Below are 19602 nucleotides of genomic sequence, written 5' to 3'. Positions count from 1 at the left end.
GTAAAACACGACTATAGGTTAAGTCTATAGCCGAGTTTGTAAGTGTTTTTCGCTGTGTTTTTTTTTTTTGGATAGGGCCTATTGCCGCATTCAAAAAATGTGGCTATAGGTTCAACTGAATAATATATATATATTTTTAAAGGGGGACCTATAGCCGTGTTTTTAAAATGTGGCTATAGGTCCAACTGAATAATATATATTTTTTAAAGGAGAACCTATAGCCGCGTTCAAAAAACGTGGCTATAGGTTCAGCTGGATAATATATATATTTTTTAAAAGGAGGACCTATAGCCGTGTTTTTAAAATGCGGCTATAGGTTCAACCGATTAATATATATATATATATATATATTTATATATATTTTAAGGTGGACCTATAGCCGTGTTTCTAAGTGTTTAGAAGCGTAGCTATAGGTCCTAAAGGCAAACCTAAAATAAAAAACCTAAATCTCTTTCAGTCTGTCACACTGCACTTGACCAGCCCTTTCTTATCACTCTGATGCTGTACTCAGCCCTCTCTCGGTCTCCATTGTCAACTCTCTCACTCTCTCACACTCCTCACTTTCTCACTCTAATTCTTGGACCTTTATTTTTCACTTGAAATTTCAAATATAAAACTTTTTTTTTTATAGAAGGTTAGAAAAATAAAAATAAAATACATCTTAAAGTTTATAAGATTCTTTCGTGTGCTTAGAGACTCTTCTAATTTTTTTTTAGAGTTTAATACTTTCTATTTATCTTAATTCAAGGTTGCTGCATTTTTCAATCACAAAAATACCTACAAGTGTGATGAGATATATACGAAAAAATTATTTTACCCACAAACTCATAAATCTCATCACACGTCTAGGTATTTTTGTGATTGGAAAAAATAGATGATTAAAAATTATTAACTTTTACAATTCGTTTGGGAGTCCATAAAGGAATGGAATGGAACGAATAAATCATAGAAGAATACTAGCCTCTGAGCACACACTTATGCGCGTGCTCAAAGACTCTTTTGTTTTTTTGGGTAAATGTTAATAATTTGCATCAATTATAATTTGAAATTACTACATTTTTCAATCACAAAAGAAAAATCTAGGGGTGTGCAATTAAATGTTATGTCCTACAAAAAAGCTTGTGGTAAATGTTGTCATTCTAACACAAATCTCAATATTAACATAATATATATATATATATATATATATTTTTTTTTTTCTATTCTATTCTATTTCAATCTTTATAAAGGTCCAAATTAATAAAATGTAATGACCCAATCTTTTTCTCTTTCTCATCAAGGTTGAATTCAGATTCTTCAAGATTGTATTGAAATACAACGTATTGAAATAGTCTATTGGTGAAATTTTTTAGTTCACAAAATACCAATTTAAAAAAATATAAATTGAACTATCATAAATAAGGAGTTCTAAAATTTTACTAACCCTTTTCTTTTCTTTTTTTTTTTGGCAAGAATCTAACATCAAATTAATGTTGAGATTAAAAAATATGTATAATGTGTATGTAAAAGAACTTTAATGAAAATAATTAATAAATTATAACAAATACATGCTTAATAATAAGCCAAAAAGAATATTGTCCTCAAAATCTAAATTGAGGGGATGGAAACAACATATCATCGTTGGAACCAATGTCATAAACATGTAATTCATATATGATATACAAAATAATAAATCTTCCAAAAGGAGAATAAGAGATTTGTAAAAATTAATATATCAATTCTCATGGAAGATAGGCCACTATGAAAGCATGTCTAACAATATTTAATCATTGATTTTCAAATCATAAGCATATAAAATATATCAAATTTGATGAAATTAGCTTAAGTAAAAGCAACAAATGCATAAAACCTATTCAATTTTATTATAATAAAAAAATTAGAGTAAATAAATACATACTTGTAAGGTTGTAGGTGCCATAAATAGGAGAAGGAAAGACTAAATCATAAAATCATACAATTAGCAGGAGAATGAAAAAATTACACCAAAGAACCGTGTGTGTGTGTATATATATATACTCCACCTAAAAGGAGTTCATGTAAAAATCAAACATCCTAAACTTCTTGAAGAATACGATATGGAAAAAAAAAAAAAAAAAAGTCTGTGAGAGCGTATGTCAAATAAAAAAGGATATAGATGTTCTCAAGAATTAATTAGTTATTTATTTATTAATTTTTAGAAGGACGTTCTCAAGAAGTTGATATGGAATAAAGAAAGGAGCCCATGAGGCGTTAAATTAGAAAAGATATAGATGAACAATGATTATTCAAACTGATTAGGTCTCTCTTAGGTATAGTAGTTGTATGCCACCAACTATCTAAATTTAATTTCTTTTAAAAGAAATTTAATAAATTTTCTACAATTTGGTGCAGCCACTTGGCATAATCACGACTTCTAAACCCAACTTTATCTTTACCTAATTTATTAAATCATCCTCTATATCTATACCTAATTATCTATACTATCTTTCTCAAAAAAGATTATCTATACTATCTATTAAAATAATAATAATTATTATTATTTATACTACTGTTTAAGGGTTCTCTTATTTTATTCATCCAAAAAAAAAAAAAAAAAATTCTCTTATTTGGGATACATATTTTGATGGTTCAAAAATACTCTTACACTATACTTTTTTTTTTTTTTTTGATATACCGTACATTTAAATAGAGACAAAATTAAAAATACATCTCTAACTTCCATGTTAAACATGGTCTACAAAATCAGACCACATTTGTTGATTTTTTTTGTTTTTCCCCTTTATCAAGACTTACCTTTTGTTTGTTTGTTTGTTTTTTTTTTTTTTTTTTGTTTTTTTTTTTTTTTTTTTTGGGTAAAGGAGGATATATGCATTAAAACTAAATCAGTTATTACAAATCTCTTCTTCTTTATTTTGCATTTGAAGGGGGAAAAAAACACTCCTACCATAAAACTGATACTATAACTTTTCATTTAACACTTACATTTAGGCACTACTATATATTCTTTTCTTTTTTTTCTTTAAATGATAAGTCAATTGCCAAAATAAATGCTATAACTTTCTCATTAATTCCTTATCCTACCATAAAACTGATACTATAACTTTTCATTTATATTCCTTACATTTAGGCACTACTATATATTCTTTTCTTTTTTTTCTTTAAATGATAAGTCAATTGCCAAAATAAATGCTCTCTCTCTCTCTCTCTCTCTCATAAGCAAAGGTAATTCCTTAGTACTCATTTTTTTTTAATGTTTTTTTGCTCCCATGTTTGTATATGTCTTTTTTTTTTTTTTACATGCGTTTGTAATTCTGAAAAAGATTTTCCTTAACGAGATTAGGTGCTTAAACTTGAAACACTATTCTATACTAAAATTTATGTATATTTCAAATGGTCATTTTGTATATAGAAATACAAAGAAAGAACAGTCGTTGCAATATAGAAATATAAATAATTCTTTTTAATTAAAAAAAAAAGATCCTTTAAACGTGCACTATATAATTAAAATTGTGTCTACATGTTGTTCCCCTTCTTATTTTATTACTATTTTCCTTATGTCTCGTGACACACTACAAATACATTAAAATAATTAACATAATTATTCTTAAAAATAAAAGTTTATTATGAAAGTTTCAAAAATTTCAGAAAATACTAATTCAATAAAATTCTACAAACAAAATTTCTTCTAAATTTAGAAGATTTTTCTTTATAAACAATAGGAGTATCCATATCTAAAATAACTTTCATTATTTATTATATTTTATTTTAATTATAGATGATAATATTTTTGTTTTAATAGTAAAAGTTGGATTGTACAGGTAAAGCTTGCATTATATGATTCAATATTAAATGTTAGAGCATTCTCATTTGCTTATAAAAAAGAAAAAGAAAAAAAAAAAAAAGCATATACCTCACCAAAAAGTCACTTTATCTATTTTATATAACCACTTTTATAACATATCTCATTATTTATTTTATAATACATTACATTAAAATAATATTACCTTAATATTAACGTAGAAAAGAGAAAAGAGAAAGTGAGAGAAGAGTAGAGAAAGAGAATAAAAAATTAATAAAAAAGTTTTGCATGTTGCTAAAGTGCTTTATGCAATTGCATAAGGAGTTGCATAAAGCACATTAGCAATATGCAATTTATTTTTATTTTTATTTTTTTAAATTTTTTTTTTGTTTTTGGCATTTAGCTTGTGTTTATTTTATGTATTTTTTTTTTTATTTTTATGAATAATGTTATTTATTTTGCATTTTAATGGATTATGCAGCATAACCTAATGAGAATGCTCTAATAGTTGTACAGTATAATTTCTTGCCTTGTGGTTGCTAACTCCCAAAATGTTATTATAACATCCTTAAAAAAAAAAAAAAAAAAAAAAAAAAAAAAAAAAAAAAAACACTCTATGTCAAGATTCTTAAACTTTAAAAAAAAAATTGCAACTTTGCTATAGTAAAGTCCTATTTTTAAACACTTAATGTAGAAGTCCTTACTTTAAAAAAAAAAAAAAATTAATTTACTCTCTCTCCCTCTCTCTCTCTCACCACTAGACCAAAGCACCACCAATTTCTACAACCTAGGATTTCAAAGTCACGAAATTTTTTTTTTCATTCGTTTTCGGCCTGTCTCGACTCGTTTCGGCATGAGATGAAGCCAGGATGATGTTTTGTAATTTTTTGGATTTTTTTGCTTTTTTTTTTGGATTTCTATATCTCGGGTCGGGTAGGAATGGATCGAAACGAAAATTATTTTTTTCTCTATTTTTCGGCTTGTTCCAACCCGTTTCGGCTTGAAATGAAGCAGGGTTGAAGTTTTTGAATTTTTTTGCTATTTTTTTTTTTAATTTTCTAACTCGGGTCGGGTAGGAACGGATCAGAACGAAATTTTTTCCCACAGAAAATCAAAACCCACTTTGCTAGCAAGCCTAAACCCAATTTGTTAGTTGTCGAACCTTTGCTAGACTGCTAGTTTTGGAGAGAGAGAGAGAGAGAGAGAGAGAGAGAGAGAGAGAGAGAGATTAATAAATAAATGAATAGTGTTTATTGTGATGTGAAAAATAAAGAATTTGGATGTAGTCATGTGGGGTGAGTTGTGAAATGATATGCTAGATACAATAGCTTTTCAGAGTGTAAAATGAGGAATTTTTTAAACTCCAAATGCCAACTCTTTTATAAATATATTAAAATTATTAATGTAGGTTATAAGTAAACTTTATTACTAAAGTACTATTTAAAAAGTAAGACAAATAACTGGGACTATGTAGGAGTAGTACTAAGAGATACTTAAGGTTATGACAACATGAAAAGGTACACTTGGGGTTGGTGGTTAGGGTTTCTTCCACGTTGGGTATTGAATTTTTTGATTTTCGGTGGGGTAGCAATTGGTTTACTAGGTAGGTTTTGTCAAATCCTATCTTATTTATTATCTTCTCTAGTATAGTGATTGGGTTTCAATCTCTCTTTCTCTCTCTCTCTCTCTCTCTCTAAAGGTCTAATGGCTTGGCTATTTCCTTTTTCCTCTACTTTCTTTTCAAGTTAAGTTTAAGAAAAAGGTTTTCTGTTATTTTCTTGGCGTAATTTATGAGTAATTTGGTGCTAAATGATTACTTGGTGGATGAACTAGTATTGATCACATGGCCTCTCTAGTCTTCACCCTCAAGACTAGTCCCCCTCTCCATCTTCATTCATTTATTTTCCCTTTATTTCAATCCCATCTACCAAAATTTGATACTATCTGATGAACTCTGGGATATCAGTGGACTGAAAATGCCGGGCCTTGATAAACTTGAGACTGGATCTTGAGAAAACAAGTAAAAACTCAGAGGAGACCGGTAGAAGCCGGCCAAGAACCCTCCGATGGTGAAGTTAGTCTCTGACTGAAAAATGTAAACTCAGTTTCTCAAGAACAGAACGCCTTACTCTTTCATTGGCGTGTGCTTATATAGTATGCGGGAAGCGGTTACTTGTTTGGTAACCGCTCCTACAGTTGAGGAATCCAACAGGCTCGGAAGTAACTGACGTAGAAGTTTGCATTTCACAACGGTTGGGCTTGACTGGTGACGGTACGTTCTTCCACTCGGCGGAGATGTAGTAACCTCCCTTGTCCTTTATGGACGAGGGGATGGTAGCAAGCTCGTCCGTCCTTTATGGTCGGACGAACGGTAGAAAGCCTGTCTATCCTCAAGGACAGACGGATGATAGTGAGCTCGTCTGTCCTTAAGGACAGACGGACGAGTTGGCAGAGATATACCTCATGTCTATCCTTTGGACGGCGCATATGGACGGGAGATAACTTAGCAATTTTTCGTTGCACATCACTATCCTACACCAATAAAATATCAACACTACTCTCAAATTCACTTTGAATTTTAACTATTTTTTTTTTGACTTCCTCTTTACTTTACCAACCCCAAACCTAGTAATAAGAAATCTTGATCTTGTTCTTGTTTTTTGTTCTTTTCATCCATTAATATCAATCTACGCTTTTTTTTTTTTTGGGTTGTTTATAGATAGGGGCACATTCTATTTGGAGCTCAATAAACCTTTGATTTTGTGACCTGAAGTAAAACCCAACTCCCAATTTAACTTTCCTAATCTTTTAACTCCTAATCCTTTAATCTTCCCATATTTCTAAAAAAATTGCAACTCATTGGGTTTTTTATGAGGATTTAGGAATGTTTCAAATGAAGAGTAATTATTAGGTATTCTTAGAGTACAATGATGCCTCTCACACTTATGATACATCCCACTAATTAAATTCATAGTGGGATCTACCATGAATATGAAAGAAATGAATGCCACGTCATCATGCTTTAGGAGCACATAATAATTTTCCTTGAATAAAACCAAGTTTGGGATAGAATTAGGTCAAATGCTTGTATGTTATCTATATAATAATAACTAATAGTCAAAATGTTTGACTTTTTGTTGACCATGCCTCATTACACCACATGGCTACACAAATTATTGCCATGTCTACCATTAAAAACACATAACAAAGTGTCTTTTCATTTTGGGATTAAGTCAAGCGCTTATTACTTTAGACTCTTTGGGTAGTTTTAAACTTTTCATGTTTCATAGTTCTTCCCACAAAAACCCAAAAAAAAAAAAAAAACAAAAAACAAAAAACCATTTATTTCTTCTCCCTCTCTTTCTGTGTTCTCCTCCCTCTCACTACCTCTCTCTGTACTTTATTTCTTGCATTATTTACAAAAATATGACTTCGCTTCACGGAAACATCAATCAACAAGTGCCAAATGAAGTCCAAAGGTTAGATCCCTTCTCTCATTTTATAATTTATTAATCAAATTATACCTTTCTTTAACACAATCCAAAAGATACAATGAACGGCCAAAACTGCTTTAAACTTGTTAACCTCTTCCAATTGCCGCAACAGTTGTTTTGATTCTTTTTACACATATAAGGATATTGGAGAGTAAGCGGTGGACGAGTATGACAAGGAGTCTGAGTTGCTATTCTTTTCATCTCCTAAATACTCAGCCTCCACTAACACTCTTGTTCGAGCCTTTCTCTTCCCTAATGACAGTATTAACCAACTCCTCCGAGAAGGTCTCTCTCTCTCTCCGACTAAATCCATTTTAGTACAAATAGCATAAGATATTCTTGAATCGTTTTAACTTTTATTTAGTTTTACTAATTGGTTTATATTTGAATTGCTTATAGTTTGATTATTGTTGGTTTCAATAGTCGATTTGGATTATAATTGTCTAATCACACCTTAGAATTTGTTCAATTAATTGGGTTTGGTGTTTGTTCCCATCTCATTAATTTTTTAATATACTTTCTTATTATGATTTTGGAGCTGATAAAGGTAATCGTAAATGTGCACACAGAGATAGATGGAGAGAGACTGAGAGAGGAATTGTCAGACTGTCAAATTGCCACCATATCAAATCATCACCCACCTTCAACCCTGCCTCTTGACACCTTCATATACTACAAGAACCACTACCAGTACAGGTATTTTTAACAACAAATATTTGTGTTAAATATTATTTAGGTTTTTTTATTTAGGGTTAATTTTTTTTTTTTTTTTTTAGTTATTTGGGCTATTGGCTTTAATTAAGGTTGAATGATGAGAAAAAGTATAGCATGATAGAAGACATCTACAACACCAAGAAGCAGAAAAGGCGGAGAAATAATTGAAAGGGTTTTTTGGTATTGGTTTGATAGTCTCCCTCAAATGTGTGGGCCTCTTTGATGGTGAGCATGCTTAGATTGGAGGATTTTGTGTTGATAAAGGAATTTGGGTTAGGGTATGCTGGCAGACATATGTGTTTTTTTTTTTTTTTTTTTTTTTTTAATAATGGTTTTTGCTTTGTTTCTTAGGTTTAGATGGTTTATCCTTGATCACCATTAAAATTTGTAGTTGAAGCTTGAATGTTGTAGTGTAGTCATTTGATAAATGCAAATTAATTATTGTTTAATTTTGTTGCTTTAAATTTAAAGATGTTAAAATCTGTTGAATAAGTTATAATGATCATTGCAATGGAATACTTGCTTTCTAAATCTAAATCAAACAACTAGAAGGTTGTGCTTTATGTTAATTTGAGATTTTCATTTGAATAAAGCAAATTGATTTATAAGGAAGGTAGTGGTCAAGGGTGAAAGATTTTAATTTAAATACTGTCTTGGCTTTTGGGTCCTTTGGGCATATTTTGATATGATTAGGCAAGGTCACTATGTAGAATCCATTATGTCATTTAGAGTACAAAATATTTACATTTCATACTCTATGCAAATTGAGTGAGTTGATTTATGTATAGAAACTGAGGACAACTGAACCAACACACAAGAAAGAGGTTGTGGCATTGATTAAAATCTACTAGATTTGAAAGCCATTGAAGGTAGTCCCTTTCTCTATCTCTCTTGCCTTTATTTTTCTTCTATAAACTGTATTTGGAAGTTGCCTTGGACCTAGCCAATGCACCACTCAAAAACTATGACAAGCTATCTGAAAAATAGAGGAAACCAAAAAACTCTTCCATTTTTCCTGGTTGTACTATCTTTTAGGTTTTAAGTAGTTATTGAAGAGAGATGCAAGTTGATTGTTTACTATTTAATGGTGCTTTCTTATTTTATTTATTTTATTTTTCTTTGGTTCATTTGTGTGGATTGCAAATTGTCAAAATTGAACTATAATCTAAAGGAAAATTACTGGCTAGGGTGCCTCAGCATTATTTTGGAGCATTGGATGCTTTTTTCACTATAGTGAGGAAGGTCAATTTACTTGCTATAATATTGTGCCTTTTATTTCTAGTATCTCAATACGTTATTTCTAATACCTTTAAAAACCTATGAAGGATTAGGATCTCCATGGAATGATCTCAAAACCCCCAATTTTTATTAGGTAAATCAATTAATTGACAAGAGGTTTATGTGAGGATTTCCGTGTAGAAGTCAGATGGTTACAAGGAGAATAGAGAGATTGCAGAGAAATGGATTCAACTATTTAGTACTCTCTATTTCTTAGTCCTAGCTATGAATGCAATGGACACATTTAGTTGATAAAAATTAATTTTACAAATTAGTTAGCTAGAAATATGAGGTATCATAATTGAAAATCGTTCATAACATCCTTGACATAAATAAAGGAATTGTCTTAGTGATTTGTAAGTAGATTTTAATATAGTAGAAACATAAAGTCAAATTTCCATTTTATATGTTGGGTATGATTAGATGCACATCAATCAATCATTAGATTCATGCTTTGTTCATAATTATTTATTTATTTATTTTATATCATGTTATCAAATTTGTCCAAGATTTGGAAGGAGTTGAACTATGTGGGACCCTAAAAAATGTTGTCTTAGCAGCATGTTAGTAGAGTACAATTTCGTTCTTTTTTTTTCTTCTTTTAAAAAAATGTAATAAGTAATGGAAGAATTATTCACTAATGGGATAGGTTCTATGGATGACTTGGAGATGGGAAATAACACAAAAGTAAGAGCAAAGAATACTCAACTAAGCCAGAAGTTTTTTAATTAGTTTTTGAGTTTGCCATTTGCTTTACTGCTTTCTTGGCTGCTAATGTAAGTTTAGACTGAATTAATGAAAATTAGTTTATAAGAGATGAGGGAACTTTCCAAGTTAATTTTTTCATCTGTCAAGGATACCACCTTCTTTAAAGTTGTGGTGTAGTTGATCCTGATTAGATCATGCTATAAGGAAGTAGATAATTGTAACATTTATACATGCATAATTTGCAAAAAGAAAGAACTACAAGTTTACAACATAAAGGGAAGTTAAAGGATTTGTAATGTAAATGCATAGATCCATAAGATAGTTCGAGACGACTAGATAATCTACTAATGGTTTCTTTGCTATATTACATGGAGATTTATGTTGAGATTAAGTACTTTTAATGATATTTTTGTGTAAGAGATTATTTGTAATTAAAATGATTTATGTGCAAAGTAGCAGTATGATATAAATGTTTTGGTTTACAAAATCATCATATTTAATTGCTAATGCTACTATGTTAGTGAATGCTTCAATTCTGGGAGTAGTAGCTCGAGAAGAAATGCAATCTATCTTAAAGCTTGGACAAAAATGGTTAATTCCAGTGCCCTTTAATGGCAGAAGCAGTGGCCATTTTATGGGCAGTGCAGTTAGCCAAGACACAGGAATTCAAGAAAATCACAGGGAAAGAGCTTGCCAAATCCTTTTTTCTCTTAGAATAGTCCCTTGAGTCCTTTAGTTCTTTGTTGTTTCTATTTTCTGTTGTTACCACTGTTCATCAGCATGAACATTTAGTACTTTCATTCTTTGTCTCTTTTTCGTTATGAATAATATTACTTATTACCTAAAAAAAAAAAAATTAGAGCTTGCCAAATCATGCTTTCATGAACTCAAGCTCTTTGCAAATAATTTCTCCATGAACATGTTGTCTGTTATTCAATATTGCCAAATTAACCTCAATCATTGTAATATATAGTAGTTAATGTGAAGCAATTTGAACAAAAAATGTCAGACTCTATAAAGCCCAAATCCAAGCCTGTGTTTCACGGTTTCAACTTTTCAATGGAAACCCTTTATGTTCCACGGTTTCAACTTTCTGTCTCCCCACCTTTTGTTTCACGGTTTCAAATTTAGTTCCTGATGATGCCGAAAAAATCACCAGTGGGCCATACGGTCCTCACGTGCTCCTGACAAGAACCTGCACAACACAAAAGCTGAAGACCTTAAGAGGAGTATCGGTGTGGTACCGGCCAAATACCCTCCGACGGTCAAGTTAGAGAAATCTCTTATTCACAACTCTAAGTACCAGAGCTGGGGTGAATTATGTGTCCCCTGGTTGGTGAGGGTATTGGGGCTTTTATAGTAGTAGAGGGTTGACCTCTCTTCCTTGGACTAGAAGTCTTTTCCTTATAGGAGTCTTCTTTAGGCATATTTGGCGGAATCCTTTCCTTATAGGAATCCTTTTAAGTAGCATCAAACGTGGAGAGCAAGACATTTCCTTATATATGCAATCGTGGGCAGCAAGTAAACTTGTATCAGGGTCGTCAGCTTACCTTACATCCTTCAGCCTTACTGGCGTCTGCCTTCAGGTGCGTTTTGCGGACTCCCTACACTTCGTTTGTTGACACCTACTAATGGAAGCTGACGGTTTTACATGTAACCGTCGGCTTATGCCTGATGGCTTTATCTAAAACCGTTAGCTTATGCCTTATATGAGTAAGCATTATTTTTATCCATATTCGCTTCATCCCTTTTCATTGGTGATTCTAATATTGTAAATTTATCCTTATCACTCATTAATACACATATCTTGTGGGATCCTTTCCTGCCTTCAGCTTTCTCCCTGTCTAGGCGTAGATGCCAATAGGTCAGAAGATGAAGTCGTCAGCTTAACGGCTTCATCTTGTGTGAAGTCGTCAGTTTAGAAACTGACAGCTTCATCTTGTGTGAAGTCGTTAGCTTAGAGACTGACGGCTTCAACTTGCGTGAAGTCTTCAACTTAGAGATTGACGGCTTCATCTTGCATGAAGTCTTAAGCTTAAAGACCGACGGCTTCATCTTGCGTGAAGTCTTCAACTTAGAGACTGACAGCTTCATCTTGCATGAAGTCTTCAGCTTAAAGATTGACGGCTTCATCTTCAGCTTCATCTTGCGTGAAGTCTTCAGCTTAGAGACTGACGGCTTCATCTTTCGTGAAGTCTTCAGCTTAGAGATTGACAGCTTCATTTTGCATGAAGTCTTCAGTTTAGAGACTGATGGCTTCATCTTTTGTGAAGTCTTTAGCTTAGAGACTGACGGCTTCATCTTGCGTGAAGTCTTCAGCTTAGAGACTGACAGCTTCATCTTTTGTGAAGTCTTCAGCTTAAAGACTGACAGCTTCATTTTGCTTGAAGTCGTCAGTATGCATAATAGAGCTGACGGGTCTTTGGAGATCAATCAACAACTTTTATTTTGTCAAAAAATTCCCCTTATCAGCTGCCCCCTACTCCATAGCCTCGTTAGCTTTAGTTGACGGGTTATGGAGTTAACATCGTCAGAAAGGTTATTCATGTGTGATGCCTCTAGCCACCTTTATCTACTGCCCCCTACTATTTTTGAGGAAGGTGACGATCTTACCAAGTCCGGGGCGGACCTAAAAGATGATAGCGTCGTCCTTGCCCAGCCTGCCGTGGATCAGCCCATCGTCCCTTTGACTCCGTCGGCCAATCCTTATGCTGAAGACCCTTCCGCTCCAGGCGTCTAGGCCCTTCTTCCAAAGGGTGATGAAAAGCCTCGAAACCCCCTGGCTTCATGAACTTAAGCTTTTTTCTTTCTTTATTGTAAATGTAAAGCTAATTTTAGACAATGTTTGACGCCCGCTTGTTTTTGGGCTTGTGCTTGTAAGAACATTACTTTATTTGTAGTATTTTATGCCTGTCGCTTTCAATATATATGTGTTACTTTTTATTTGACATGTGTGTCTATCCTTGGCATTTGTATGTATGTTAGGATACGTTCGTACTTGGTAATTTAAGGAGAATCCATCCACTTAAGGTGTCTTTTAGACACGTCTTCTTTAACGGTTTCAAACCATCTTCTTCTTCGAACGCGTCCCTTTTGTGGACTGGTGGATTTGTTCATGAATTCGTCCATTTGTAGATAATGGCGTCAGCTTGCTTTTACTTGATGGACTCGTCCACTTGTGGAACAACTCATACATTCATCCACTTTGTAGATTTTGTAATAAATTCATTCATTTTGTGGGTTTCGTAATGAACTCGTCCACTTGGCAGACTTTATATTGAACCTGTCCACTTTGTAGACTTAACAAACCCGTCCACTTGGTGGACTTTGTAATAAGGTCGCTCACTTTGTGGATTTAGTAATAAATTCGTCCACTTCGTGGACTTAGCAGTAGACTCGTCCACTTGGTGGACTTAGTAGTAGACTCGTCCGCTTTGTGGACTTAGTAATAAATTCGTCTACTTCGTGGTCTTAGCAGTAGACTTGTCCACTTTGTGGACTTTATAGTAGACTCGTCCACTTTGTTGAGGTGACTAAGTGTTGGTATCTCGTCACCTTATGAGTCGTTCACTTGGGGTCGTGGACTAATTGAGGTGACTAAATTTTGGTGCCTCATCACCTTTTTGGTCGTCTACTTGTAGGCGACTTAGTATGGTGATCATCCACCCATAGTCGACTTTAGTCACGCGTCTACCCATAGGTGACTTAACGTAGTAACCGTCCACCCATAGGCGACTTTGGCCATGCGTCTACCCGTAGGTGACTTAGTGTAGTGACCGTCCACCCGTAGGCGACTTTGACCATGCGTCTACCCGTAGGTGACTTAACGTAGTGACCGTCCACCCGTAGGCGACTTTGGCCATGCGTCTACCCGTAGGTGACTTAACGTAGTGACCGTCCACCCTTAGGCGACTTTGGCCATGCATCTACCCGTAGGTGACTTAGCGTAGTGACCGTCCACCCGTAGGTGACTTTGGCCATGTTTGAATAAACTCCTCTTATTATAATAAACCATGCATTCATAGAAAAAGTAGTTCTTAAAAAGAAAACGAAGACCTACCCTTTAGGCTTTAAAAGAGTTATTGTAGCAAAAACTGAAGTAAATAGAAAAACTGAGTATAACTAAAATTCACTAAGGTAAACTAGAAATAAAGGGGTGCTCTTCATGCCATCCTTTTTACTGGTAGTACTTCCATAGGTGTTTGGTGTTCCACGGGTGCTGTAGCTATTGTCCGTCCAGCGTCTCCAGTTCTTGCCATCTTTTGCCCTTTGTCCTGTCGCGTATCCTCCTACCTTTCTCTCTTCTCTCGAGTCAAAAGCGCGTCTTTAGCATTCATGTACTTGGTTTCCCTGTAAAGTACGTCTGACATAGTCTTCGGGTTGTTCTTGTATAGTGAAAATAGGAACTTACCCTTCCGAAGCCCATTTGTGAAAGCGGATACAAGTATCTTGTCGTCAGCTTCATCGATTGAAAGCGCCTCTTTGTTAAAGCGTGCTATGTAAGTCCTTTGCGTCTTATCTTCCCGCTACTTGATGCTTATCAAGCATGCTGTAGACTTCTTATACCTGTGTCCCCCGATGAAGTGCGAAGCAAACTGGGCGCTTAGCTCCTTGAAAGTACTGATGGAGTTAGGTGTCAGCCTACTAAACCATATCCTTACAGGACCCTTCAGCGTGGTGGGGAAAACTCTGCACATGATCTCGTCGGGTACCCCTTGAAGGTGCATCAGGGTCTTGAAGGACTCCAAATGATCTAGAGGGTCTTTGTTTCCGTCGTAGTTTTCCACCTGTGGCATACAGAATTTTGGTGGAAGGGGGAAGGAGTTGACGAACGCGGTGAACGGCGAGTCGGTTCGATGGACCAGATCATCAAGGTTGCTGGACACCCGTCCTTTGAGGGTGTTCATCATGACATCCATCTGTTCCTTCATCGCCTGCATCTCCTCGACAATGTGGGGTGGAGCCATATCAGTGACGGATGGACGGCTCATATCTTGTCACTCTGGTCTGCTTTGGGCATTACTACCTTCTGGCCCTTCTTGGTCTCTTCGCTCGACACTGGTACCTTCTTGATTTTCCTTTTGGGTATCCATAGCAGCATTCTTTTGCCATAGTTGTTCTTCAAGGTCCTGATTCTGTTTGGTGAGACGTTCCACTGCTGCCATGAGGGTTTGGACCTGCCTCTCCAAGGCAGTGGGTCGTGGCTCATCTCCCTGAACGTTGTTGGTAGTTGCCATTGAGCGAGTAAGTACCATGCAACTCTTTGTTAGGGAAACGATAGGCTAAAGTGCGCTTTGTTCCCACAGACGACGCCAACTGATGATGCCGAAAAAATCACTAGTGAGCCACACGGTCCTCACGTGCTCCTGACAAGAACTTGCACAACACAAAAGCTGAAAACCTTAAGAGGAATACCGGTGTGGTACCAGCCAAATACCCTCCGACGGTCAAGTTAGAGAAATCTCTTGTTTACAACTCTAGAGTACCAGAACTGGGGTGAATTATGCGTCCTTTGGTTGGTGAGGGTATTGGGGCTTTTATAGTAGTAGAGGGTTGACCTTTCTTCCTTGGACTAGAAGTCTTTTCCTTATAAGAGTTTTCTTTAGGCGTATTTGGCAGAATCCTTTTAAGTAGTATCAAACGTGGAGAGTAAGACATTTCCTTATATATGCAATTGTGGGCAGCAAGTAAACTTGTATCAGGGTTGTCAGCTTACCCTACATCCTTCAGCCTTACTGGCGTCTGCCTTCAGGTGCGTTTTGCGGACTCCCTACACTTCGTTTGTTGACACCTACTAATGGAAGCTGACGGTTTTACATGTAACCGTTAGCTTATGCCTGATGGCTTTATCTAAAACTGTTAGCTTATGCCTTATATGAGTAAGCATTATTTTTATCCATATTCGCTTCATCACTTTTCATTGGTGATTCTAATATTGTAAATTTATCCTTATCACTCATTAATACACATATCTCGTGGGATCCTTTCCTGCCTTCAGCTTTCTCCCCATCTAGGCGTAGATGCCAATAGGTCAGAAGATGAAGTCGTCAGCTTAATGGCTTCATCTTGTGTGAAGTCCTCAATTTAGAGACTGACAGCTTCATCTTGTGTGAAGTCGTTAGCTTAGAGACTGACGGTTTCAACTTGCGTGAAGTCTTCAGCTTAGAGACTGACAGCTTCATCTTGCTTGAAGTCTTCAGCTTAAAGACTGACGGCTTCATCTTCAGCTTCATCTTGCGTGAAGTCTTCAGCTTAGAGACTGACAGCTTCATCTTTTGAGAAGTCTTCAGCTTAAAGACTGACGGCTTCATCTTTCGTGAAGTCTTCAGTTTAGAGACTGACAGCTTCGTCTTGCGTGAAGATTTCAGTTTAGAGACTGCCGGCTTCATCTTTTGTGAAGTCTTCAGCTTATAGACTGATGGCTTCATCTTGCGTGAAGTCTTCAGCTTAGAGACTAACAGCTTCATCTTTTGTGAAGTCTTCAACTTAGAGACTGACAGCTTCATCTTGCGTGAAGTCGTCAGTATGCATAATAGAGCTGACGGGTCTTTGGAGATCAATCAGCAACTTTTATTTTGTCAAAAAATTCCCCTTATCAGTTCCTTTCCCTTTATCTCATCACAATACCTCGACGAAACAAATCACCGTTTTAGTTTTTCAACAGAAACCCTTCAATGTTTCAACCTTTCAGAGTTCAAATCTTCAGAGTTCTGCTTTTTAATGGCATCCTCTCCGTCTTCCTTCATTCCTCTCTTCCTTTCCTCACAATATATTAATATTGACAGAAGCTGAATGATTCAGTTCAAGTATCTCTAAATCCCCCACAAAATTCTCTAAGTAGAAACCAATGGCTTTGTAAGTGGGTATGTGTTTCTTATTTGAATTGCGATCATGGGAATTATTTTTTATTGAAGATTGGTAGTAAAGGTTGGGTTTCTTGGGTCTTTTATTAGAAAATACAAATAGATTTTTTGGTGTTCTTTGTTTGATTCTTTGTTTGTTTCATATGTGTTAAGTTTAGAAATTGTTTTAGTTTCACTATTAATGCTTTGGCATGTCATATAGACTTCAATTTTATTTACTATTTTGGTATATGAATATTGATATGGGGGGAAAAATAGTTCTATGGTAAAAAAAGTCAAATGTTAACAATGTGAAACCTACAACTTAACTCATCTGAACTTCTGTTGGTTAGGCCCTCCAATATTCGGAATTTTATAACCAACTCCAAATAGGACTCCAAATTTACTTTCGTATTTGCTTATGTTTTTTATTTTGCATGAGGTAATGTTTTGTATTCAATTCTTTACAGTGCTATTTGATTACAATTTGGATGTCATGAATTCAAACTTAATTTGTGTTGATAAAATTGTTGGTGGGTTGATTACAATTTGGTATGTTTGATTCTCTATTCTTTCTCTAACATAACAAAATTTGTTTAAATTTATAGGTATCAAAGTTGCATCAATGAAGTTATGGTTGTAGAGCTTTTTAGTTTGTTTTCTTTGAATTGTGCTTAGCCCATGCATGACGGGAAATTTGATGGGTTTCTAAAATTTCCTCTTAGGAATATGAATGAATAATTTTTGGGTTTGTTTGAATAGTTGTTGCTTTAGTTTTTTTTTTTTTTTTTTAAAAAAAAAGTAATGAAATTTAGTAATTTTATTGTTGGTTACTCTATCATGTGAGTAGTAAATTTGTGTTTCTAGACTTAAGCTCTTTCTGATATTTGACTACTTTTAGTTTAGGCTTAGAATAATTTTGATTTCTTGGCATCATTTATTACAAAAACAGACACCAATGAACTACACAGAAATCTAAACCAAAGTAACTTTTTTTCTAAGATGTTATAAATTTTTAATAAATTATAACTGTAGAAGATCTTAAGTCTTTTGTTTGCTTTTATTGTTAGATTAGGTTCATGACTTTTTATGTGATAGGCTTTAGTTGAGTTAAATTTTGTCAAGGTTGGATAAAGAATTAATATAACCTTGAATGATAAGTTTTGGCATGGTTTCTAACTGAGCTAAAAAGATAATGAATGATAACTATTTAGAGAACTTTGAAGAATGGCAAGGCTAATGAAGAATGCTAGGACATAAAAATTGCATGATCATTGCCAACATTGACAAAAGCCATCAATAATGAACTCCCTTACTAGGTTCGTTATTAAGGCTTAAAAGATGTTGGAAGTGTTGGTGGGGACTAAATGTTATGTGGCAAAAGATCAGCTGGACCTATTATGATACTACAACTTGCATGTTATTATAAGGGAAACAGTCTATATGTGATTTTTGATTTGGAGAACACGAGGGTGAGTTGTCTTTTATCTTTTTTCTTTTGATAAAGATAGTGGGTTTGGACGCATGGCTTATAAATATAGTATTTTGACATTAAGCATAGTTCAAGTTTGGTTTGGATTGTGTTTGTTAGCCAAGTGCTAATGTACTAGGAAAGCTAAGGCATAAAACTATATTAATATGTAGGCTAATTTTTTTAGCACATTCAATAGTTTTTTTTTTTAATAATTTTTTTTATGGTTAATAATAACAGCTTCAATAGTTTTCTGTTGCTAATGGACTAGGAAAAAACATTCAATGGTTTTTATTTTTTATTTTTTTTTATAGAATAAATCGATTGTTCTTATGCAAAGTAATTTAGAGGATATTATTGGCTTCAAGGCTCTTTATTGTATGCATTTTCTTATGAGACATTTTGGCTCTGTCTTTGTATTCAATATTGAAGTTAAGGTAGTTAGATGTATATTTTAGTGATCTAGGGAGGTGGATGAAAATTGTTAGTGACTAAGATACTTGGTAGATTCTTTCAAACATTGTGCTTTAATTGGAGTGACTAATTGGTTGCTATACATAGAGCTAAACTTGGACACTGATGCTATGTTCGAGGAACTTCATCTTATTTTAGTTTTTTATGTCGCTCCTCTTTCAAATAATGATTCAAAGTAGTTGTTTCTTCAAGTAATTTCTATTTGAAACCAAGGTAAACTACTTATAGTTTTGATACTGTTTTGTAGAAAGTGAATGATTGAAACTTTACTTTTAGTTTTAATATTGAGCTATATTTTATTTGCAATGAGATGCTGATTCCAATTCCATTGATGACTTACAGAAGTCCCCTCTCTATATTTGTCATCAATAAGTTATTTATGAAATATTTTCCATATTATCATTTGATCCTTTTCAAGTTTTATATAGGCAATTCCCATTATTAACAAGAATGCAGCCATGAAATGCAATAGCGACTTTTGTACATGAGCTATGATGCCACTTAGGTTGATTACTTGATGAACAAATTAGTCTCTTATCAGTTCTTTTAGTTCTTTTTTTTTTTTTAATTTTTTAAATTTTTAATTTTTTATTATTATTATTTTTTTAAACCATGTGGTTGATTAATTATATTTTTATTTAACTAGCCCGTGCATCACATAAGTTAGCGACTAGTTTTATTAAAAACCAAAAAGGTTGAAACGTAATTAAAAAAAAAATGTTATGTCATTGCTCCATTAGACACAGACATGGAAACTAATAGAAATTAATAACACTCATTTGAAACCTTAGGGATTAACAATGTATCTTGGTCTTTATTTTTAAAGTTTTTGTTTGTAATTTA

The sequence above is a fragment of the Quercus lobata genome, chromosome 3 (assembly GCF_001633185.2).
Source record: "Quercus lobata isolate SW786 chromosome 3, ValleyOak3.0 Primary Assembly, whole genome shotgun sequence".
NCBI classification, from domain to species: Eukaryota; Viridiplantae; Streptophyta; class Magnoliopsida; order Fagales; family Fagaceae; genus Quercus; species Quercus lobata.
This window is presented reverse-complemented; position numbering follows the sequence as displayed.